We start from the raw sequence: 8,562 nt of genomic DNA on the forward strand, positions 1-8,562 counted from the left end.
GTGCCCTCTTGTGCAGACTGCCTCCTGTAAGATGATGCTGTCCACAGGCAGGATTGGGACAGAGCACCTTGACCCTCCACAGTGTAGGCTTGCTGGGACTTGGTGGATGAAACCAGTTTTGTGAAAACTGCTGCTTCAGTCGCCCTGTGCTGTCATACAGACACTGAGCTATCCATTTCTGGTCTGCTGGTTTGAGCACTCGACAGAATTGTTTGGGGAGAAAACTCACCCAATTTACTTCTGGAGGCCTCAGTGTAATGTCCTGTGATGGTGTTTGTACTACAGTTTGTGGAGCTCCTTGCTGGTCTTCGATGTCTGCAGGTGACTGTGCAATGGATGCTGGTGGATCCACAGATTCTCTGTCCCCGTCTGAAAGACTAATCAAACGATGATGATTTTCAATGTGGTGAAACAGTCCAACTGCACCCCAGACTTTTGCACCACACTGGTCACAACATTCATGGACATGGTAGTCTGACAAATGTTCAGTAAAACCCTCTGCATTAATGTCTTCGCTACAAAGAGCACATTTCATTGAATTACTGCTCTGCGGGGCTTGTCTGGAGCCTGCACTGGGCTGTGGGGCTGGTCTGGAGCCTGCACTGGGCTGTGGGGCTGGTCTGGAGCCTGCACTGGGCTGCGGGGCTGGTCTGGAGCCTGCACTGCTCAATGGTCCTGCCTGCATATCTAAAACTGTCTGCTCAGCTGACTGTTAAAAAAGTGTCAAAAAAATTCCACCAAGATCGGAAAATGTTTAAAATGTCTGACAATCTAAGTCTTTGCTATCACTTTGTAAATAAATTTACATTCTTACTGATTAAAATAATTAATCTCTTAAATCTCAAATAAAATGGATAAAATACATGCAGAATTGATGAGCATAACAGAGTTTTGGGTAAACTATCCCTTTAAAAACACAAACACAACTTACAAATATTGCATATATCGGGCTCTGCAGCTCAAATAATGAGCATTTCTCCCTTTGTAATGATCACTAGTGTAGGTAAGATTTTCACATTGTCATTACTACATACCTTATGAAAACACTGTAGTCACATGACAATGTTTCGGCCAATGGCTGTTTTGCCCTGTTCTACCAATTAGAATCGGGTGTTAGGATTGTTAGAACTGGTGTTAGGAATTCTTTCGAAAGTGTTAGGACTTAGTTAGAATGTGTTAGGACTTATTTGGAATGTGTTGGAATCGTTAGGAAAGGTTTGGCTGGCCGATCGCTGGAGGGTACGGCCACAACTACAACAGGTTCCGTGCCCTCTGGGTTTAACTCGTGCGGCAAAGAGGGACGAGCCGGCAGCATAACGGGCGATGTAACGGAGACGTCAAAAAGGGACAGGCAGGATCACATCAACCACAGCACGTGGTGTCCTGCCATGACCCGGATTCAAACAGGGCTTGCTGCGGCCACAACGCAGAGTACTAACCACTATACGCTAGCAGGACTCCCTGACTACATCTGCAGGTTGGCAGGTTTTGCTGCGGTCTCAAGGAATTACTGGTGCATGCGCTGAAGCAAAGCTCGTATGTCGAATCCAACTCACGAGCAAATGTTTTCTTTTCATTTTTTCAACACAGAGCAGAACAGCTCTCAAGGTAAAGGTGACTTTCCATCGCCCGAACAGGGACTTGAACCCTGGTCAGATTAAAAGTGTGATGCTCTACCGACTGAGCTATCCGGGCTCGTGATGGTGTGCAACAAGTTCTTGGTGTAGGCCCTCAAGGGGAGTGGGTGGTGTTCAAGTGGGTGGTGCGGCAGGTGAGTGCAGGTTCATCCCTCATCAAGCACACCTGAACCAGCTAATGTGGCTCTGGAGTTAAATGAAAAACTACGCTCACAACGCTCCAAGCGGAGCACAGATCCACTGGCAGCGGTGGGATTTCAACCCACGCCTCCGAAGAGACTGGAGCCTAAATCCAGCGCCTTAGACCGCTCGGCCACACTACCTCGAAAAGGCATCTTCTGCAGGCCGTTTCCACCATTGCGTTTGACATTAGGCCCCGACAACGTTTCGCAAACAATCAGTGATTTACAGGGTTCTGTCCGCTTTGGGTTCTGTGCACCTTTCTGATGCAGGGGCGTTCAGTCCTATCTCTGGAGGCGATGCCACCTGTAGATTGCAGATCATCAAGCACACCTGAACCGGGTAATGTGGCTCTGGAGTTGGCAGGCAAGTGAAAGTCAGACGTGTTTTAAAAACTGCCCTCATGTTTGTGTTCTCTCACAGTCTGAAACTCGAATAAGATTTNGAACACAGATATTAGACCATGAAGACATGTTCCAGTTCATTCAATCCCATTTGACTCAATTGACTCGTTAAGTAGGGCGTATTCATTCAGTTCATTCAACCAATGAAACGCTTTGACAGGGCTCACACTCAAAGGCTATTGGCTCATGGCATGCCTCTTTGAAGAAAGAGCTGCACTGTCTTTGCTTGATACAGCAATGAATGAGAAATAGCTTTCAAAAAGACATATTATATAAATTGTATTACATTTCTTTAGTCATGCAAACATGTTACATATTGGTTCGAATGTACAGTTTGACTCACTTCATCACTTCTATAATCAGTAGAGGACAGCGCTGGTTTCTTTTTGCGACTTATGTGCATTTCACGTTATGCAGCAGCTCGTGTTAAGTTAACATAGGCATATAAAAACGTTTGGCTGCCTCTGTAATGTGTTTCGGGGTGACTCACCTGCAGTCGCGCTTCAAGTTTGCGGCGTTTTACCAGCGATCGTGAAGGAAAATAAGACGCTTTGTAACCGCGTGGAGACACAGAATAAGTGTTTGTGCTTCCCTTCTCCCAGATGACTTCTCTCTACCGTTTATATGAGATCATAGCACATGCGCGCAAACTGATGTCCGCCAGGTGGGACAAGAATATTTTCGTCTCATTTTTATTAGTTGACGAAAATGTCAGTATATTTTTATTACAGATTGATCGTTATCATGCATTCATTTTTATTTAGTTATCGTCTCGTTTTCGTCAGTGAAAACATGTCGTTAACGAATACTTTTCGTCGTAGTTTTCGTCAACGAAATTAACAAGGTATGTGCTATATACAGCAGAATGAATGAAATATAATTTACAGAAAAAGTTGTATAAAAATAGATAGTGTATTATCTGGAGGATATAATTAATATTGCACTTAATTATTATTGCACAGAGTTATTAATTGCACGGTGTGTAAAAACATTTAACTGTTCAAGAGGTAGATGGCCTGAGGGAAGAAGCTGTTTTTGTGTCTGGTTGTTTTGGTGCTCAGTGCTCTGTAGCGCCGACCAGACGGCAGCATTGTGAAGAGATGATGGCTTGGATGTGAGAGGTCCAGGGTGATTTTCTGAGCCCTTTTCCTCACTCTGGATGTATACAGTTCTTGGAGGGTGGGCAGGGGAGCACCAATGATCTTCTCAGCAGTCCAACCGTCCTCTGTAGTCTTCTGATGTCTGACTTTGTGGCTGAGCCAAACCAGACAGTGATGGATGTGCAGAGGACAGACTCTATGACAGCTGAGTAAAACTGTTTTAATAGAGTTTGTGGTAGGTTGAACTTCTTCAGCTGATGTAAGAAGTACAACCTTTGCTGGGCTTTTTTAGCAATGGAGCCAATGTGATTGTCCCACTTCAGGTTCTGAGAGATGGTGGTGCCCAGGAACCTGAATGACTCCACTGCTGCCACAGTGCTGTTCATGATGGTGAGAGGGGGGAGTGCAGGGGGGTTTCTCCTGAAGTCCACAATCGTCTCCACTGTTTTAAGCGTGTTCAGCTCCAAGTTGTTATGACTGCACCAGACAGCCAGCTGCTCACCTCCTGTCTGTACGCAGACTCATCACCATCCTGGATGAGGCCAATGAGTGTGGTGTCGTCTGCGAACTTCAGAAGTCTGACAGAAGGGTCCTGGGCAGTGCAGTCATTTGTGTACAGGGAGAAGAGCAGTGGGGAGAGAACGCACCCCTGGGGGGCGCCAGTGCTGATTGTGCGGGTGCTGGATGTGAGTTTCCCCATTCTCACTAACTGCTGCCTGTCTGTCAGAAAGCTGGTGATCCACTGACAGATAGAGCCAGGAACAGATAGCTGGGTTAACTTTGTCTGGAGCAGTGATGGGATGATGGTGTTGAAAGCGGAGCTGAAGTCCACAAACAGGATCCTCACATAGGTCCCTGGTCTATCCAGATGTTTCAGGACAAAATGCAGCCCCATGTTAACTGCATCCTCAACAGACCTGTTTGCTCTGTAGGCAAACTGCAGGGGGTCCAGTAAGGGTTCTGTGATGTCCTTCAGATAAGCCAGTACCAGTCTCTCGAATGACTTCATGACCACAGATGTGAGAGCGATGGGTCTGTAGTCATTCAGTCCTGTGATTTTGGGTTTCTTTGGGATGGGGATTATGGTGGAGCGCTTGAAACAGGAAGGAACTGTGCACAGCTCCAGTGATCTGTTGAAGATCTGTGAGAAGATGAAGGCCAGTTGAATAGCACAGCTTTTAAGACAGGCTGGGGAGATACCATCTGGGCCTGGTGCTTTTCTTGTCTTTTGTTTCCTAAAGACTCGGCACACATCCTCTTCACTGATCTGAAGTGCAGGAGGTGGGGTGACTGAAGGTGATAGGTGTTGTGTAGAGAGAATGTCAGAGTTGGTGTGAGGTGTAAAGTTAGCATTTTCAAATCTGCAGTAAAAGTCATTCAGATCATTGACCAGGTGTTGATTGCCTGCAAAATTGGGGGATGGTGGCTTGTAGTTGGTGATGTCTTTAAGGCCTTTCCACACAGACGCAGGGTCGTTGGCTGAAAACCGGTTTTCCAACTTTTTAGAGTAGTTTCTCTTAGCCACTCTGATCTCCTTTGTCAATGTGTTCCTAGCCTGCTTGTACAAGACTTTGTCCCCTTTTCTGTAGGCATCCTCCTTGGCTTGGCGAATCTGTCTGAGTTTTGCTGAGAACCATGGTTTATCATTGTTGTATTTTAAGGAAGTCCTGGTAGGAATGCACAAATCCTCACAGAAACTGATGTATGATGTTACAGTCTCTGTGAGCTCGTCCAGATCGCTGGTAGCAGCTTCAAAAACACTCCAATCGGTGCACTCGAAACAGGCTTGTAAGGCCCGCTCTGTTTCGTTGGTCCATCTTTTAACAGTCCTTACCATAGGTTTGGCAGCTTTTAGTTTCTGCCTGTAGGCTGGGATAAGGTGAACCAGGCAGTGATCAGACAGTCCTAAAGCTGCTCTAGGGACAGAGCGATATGCATTCTTTATTGTGGTGTAGCAATGGTCCAAAATATTTTGTCTCTGGAAGTTCGTCCGTTTTGTTTGGCAGAGAGCGCAGATTCGCCAGATGTATGCTAGGCAGCGCAGTTTTAAAGCCGCGCTTTCTGAGACTGATTAGCGCGCCGGGTCGCTTCCCACGCTTTCGCGTCCTGGAGCGCTTTGTTAGCGCCGCTGCGCCTCCGACTACGATGTTAAGTAAAACGTCCGAATAATCAAAAACCGGTAAAAGATCAGATGGTGTGCACTGCCGAATGTTCAGCAGTTCATCTCTTGTGAAACTGATTGTATGGGAAAAACATAAAACAGGACAAACTAACAAAAACACTAAAACAACTGGAGAGCTCCACACCGAGGCAGCCATCTGCGGCGCCATCTGATAAAGTGAACATACAGTGCAATAAAAGAAAAAACGTATTCTGAAGTCTCCAGAGAGTTTGCGAGATTTCTTGTGTTCACAGCATAGACCGTGGTTCACAGTCAGAACTGTTTGGTAATCCGATCGCGTGTGGGTTGCGCTGTCTTCGTCACAACACGGCGCACCGTCAGAAACTCTAATAAGATTTTAAAAATATTTAGTGAGGCCCAGGCATAAGAGCTCTGCGTAACTTCTCAATGCTCGGTTAATCAACCCTGTCCCTGGAGGTGAGCCTAGCCGCAGTTGCATCCCCCTTATCGAGCCCCCTGTACGGCCCATTTGGCTCAGATGGTCTGCAGGTACATGAAAGTGAGATGGAATTAAAGCTGCCCTCACAGCTCAGCCTGTGCCTAACTGGCAGATTGGCAGCGGTGGGATTTGAACCCACGCCTCCGAAGAGACTGGAGCCTTAATCCAGCGCCTTAGACCGCTCGGCCAGCTACACAGGACTCAGCTTCGCAGGCCTTTTACGCCACTGTATCTCTCAGATGGCTGTACAGCCGCAAGTTCACGCGGACCAGGTACAACAGCTGACAAGTGCTTCTATATCCTTCTGGTGCTCGTTACACAGTTTTGATGGAATCCCGCATGAAAGACGCATTTACAAAAAGCAGAGAGAGCGTGTCAACTGCACTTTGAGCAAAAGCAGGCGAGCGTACTGGCAACCAGCCATTAGGCTGGTTATATCAGGAACACTTTCCATCTGTAACAGAGCCGCTCGAAACAAACACGTGGGAGTCTATAAAGGGCTGCATCGTGTTCTCTCGCTCTCTGTTCATCCCATGCTACCGACTTGGGTTAAAGCAACAAAGCGGCTCGCGAAACTGTACGTCCGACAAAGTGAACGCCTAAAGCAAAGCAGCCGTAGTCGGCAGGGTTTGAACCAGCGCGGGGAGACCCCAATGGATTTCAAGTCCATCGCCTTAACCACTTGGCCACGACTACAACAGGTTCGGTGCCCTCTGGGCTTAACTCGTGCGGCAAAGAGGGACGAGCCGGCAGCGTAACGGGCGATGTAATGGAGACGTCAAAAAGGGACAGGCAGGATCACATCAATGACACAAACACAGCACGTGTCGTCCTGCCGTGACCCGGATTCGAACCGAAGTTGCTGCGGCCACAACGCAGAGTACTAACCACTATACGATCACGGCAAGCCACCGGCCCTCCATCAAAGCTGCGCTAGCAGGACTTCTTGACTACTTCTGCAGGGAGGGGATTGGCAGGTTTTGCTGAGGTCTCAAGGAATTTCTGGTGCATGCGCTGAAGCAAAGCTCGATTAAACCCTGCTCGAAGCCCATAGGTCGACTCCAACTCATGAGCAAACGTTTTCTTTTCATTTCTTTTCACAGAGGGCAGGGCCAGAACAGCTCACAAGGTAAAGGTGACTTTCCCATCGCCCGAAAAGGGACTTGAACCCTGGACCCTCAGATTAAAAGTCTGATGCTCTACCGACTGAGCTTTGCAGGCTCGTGAAGGTGTACAACAAGTTCTTGGTGTAGGCCCTCAAGGGGGAGTGGGAGGTGTTCAGTACGGCAGGTGAGTGCAGGTTCGTCCCTCATCGAGCACACCTGAACCAGCTAATGTGGCTCTGGAGGTAAATGAAAAACTACGCTCCAAGCGGAGCACAGATCCACTGGCAGCGGTGGGATTTGAACCCACGCTTCCGAAGAGACTGGAGCCTAAATCCAGCGCCTTAGACCGCTCGGCCACACTACCTCGAAAAGGCATCTTCTGCAGGCCGTTTCCACCATTGTGTTTGACATTAGGCCCCGACAACGTTTCGCAGACAGTCAGTGATTTACAGGGTTCTGTCCGCTTAGGGATCTGTGCACCTTTCTGATGCAGGGGCGTTCAGTCCTATCTCTGGCGGCGATGCCACCTGTAGATTGCAGATCATCAAGTACACCTGAACCAGATAATGTGGCTTTGGGAGTTGGCAGGTAAGAGAAAGTCAGACGTGTTTTACAGGCATAAGAGCTCTGCGTAACTTCTCAATGCTCGGTTATTCAACCCTGTTGCATACCCCCGAGCCCACCTCTACCGGCCAATTTGGCTCAGATGGTCTGCAGGTACATGAAAGTGAGATGGGAATTAAAAGCTCCCCTCACAGCTCAGCATGAGCGCAAACGGGCAGTGGAGGGATTTGAACCCACGCCTCCAAAGAGACTGGAGCCTTAATCCAGCGCCTTAGAAAGGAAGGAGTTAAAGGAATCTATTGAGTTGGTAATTCACTCAGGAAAGACTAAAGCAACACGGTGTTGACTACATTGGCATATCGTGTGGGCCAGCAACCGGGTGCCTGTGTTGGTGGTATAGTGGTGAGCATAGCTGCCTTCCAAGCAGTTGACCAGGGTTCGATTCCCGGCCAATGCATTGCATTTTGCAAAGCCCCTTGCACAAAGGAGAGAGGCATGTCGCAGACTTTTCCAACAGTTTGAATGTGTAGTCGAAGGAGGCCTTACCATGTCCTTGTACTGCTTCAGCTAGAATCGTCAGAGACTGGAGATTTGTTCTTCATTTCCAAGGCAGATCCAGATCCTAGCACCAGTGGTCGGCAGACTGTTAGCTTCAGGGACATCTCTTCAGAGTTGTCGATTGCATCAGTTTGTTGATGGACGAGAACTTCACCTCGTTAGCCCCTCCCAGATGGAATGTTTACAGAGGAGCCCGCACCAAAGATGACCTCCTTAAACATTGCGGTGCGACATAGGAAGCGCGCTGGTTCGAGAGCTGGTGGGTGTAGCTCTAGTTTCTCTTGATCTACGCATTAAAACTTCCGCCTTTTACGAAAGATTTCCGTGGGGTGAAACCACTGTGAGTTCAATGTGCTTTTGGACGGCTCTGCTCACAGCGGGCCTCGGTGAAC

At 48.0% G+C, this 8,562-nt stretch overlaps 6 non-coding genes across 6 annotated transcripts; 1 reads left to right on the forward strand and 5 right to left on the reverse strand.

Moving 5' to 3' along the window:
- Positions 1–1,626: 1,626 nt before the first annotated feature.
- On the reverse strand, positions 1,627–1,695 carry trnak-uuu (transfer RNA lysine (anticodon UUU)). The gene has a single exon. It is a non-coding gene; the product is annotated as a tRNA-Lys (tRNA).
- Positions 1,696–1,878: 183 nt separating this feature from the next.
- On the reverse strand, positions 1,879–1,960 carry trnal-uag (transfer RNA leucine (anticodon UAG)). The gene has a single exon. It is a non-coding gene; the product is annotated as a tRNA-Leu (tRNA).
- Positions 1,961–6,556: 4,596 nt separating this feature from the next.
- trnas-uga (transfer RNA serine (anticodon UGA)) lies at positions 6,557–6,638 on the reverse strand. The gene has a single exon. It is a non-coding gene; the product is annotated as a tRNA-Ser (tRNA).
- Positions 6,639–7,090: 452 nt separating this feature from the next.
- Positions 7,091–7,163, reverse strand: trnak-uuu (transfer RNA lysine (anticodon UUU)). Its single transcript has one exon. It is a non-coding gene; the product is annotated as a tRNA-Lys (tRNA).
- A 167-nt stretch (positions 7,164–7,330) lies between these two features.
- Positions 7,331–7,412, reverse strand: trnal-uag (transfer RNA leucine (anticodon UAG)). Its single transcript has one exon. It is a non-coding gene; the product is annotated as a tRNA-Leu (tRNA).
- Positions 7,413–7,997: 585 nt separating this feature from the next.
- On the forward strand, positions 7,998–8,069 carry trnag-ucc (transfer RNA glycine (anticodon UCC)). The gene has a single exon. It is a non-coding gene; the product is annotated as a tRNA-Gly (tRNA).
- Positions 8,070–8,562: the final 493 nt, after the last annotated feature.

Source organism: Triplophysa rosa, linkage group LG10 (genome assembly GCF_024868665.1).
Source record: "Triplophysa rosa linkage group LG10, Trosa_1v2, whole genome shotgun sequence".
NCBI classification, from domain to species: domain Eukaryota; kingdom Metazoa; phylum Chordata; class Actinopteri; order Cypriniformes; family Nemacheilidae; genus Triplophysa; species Triplophysa rosa.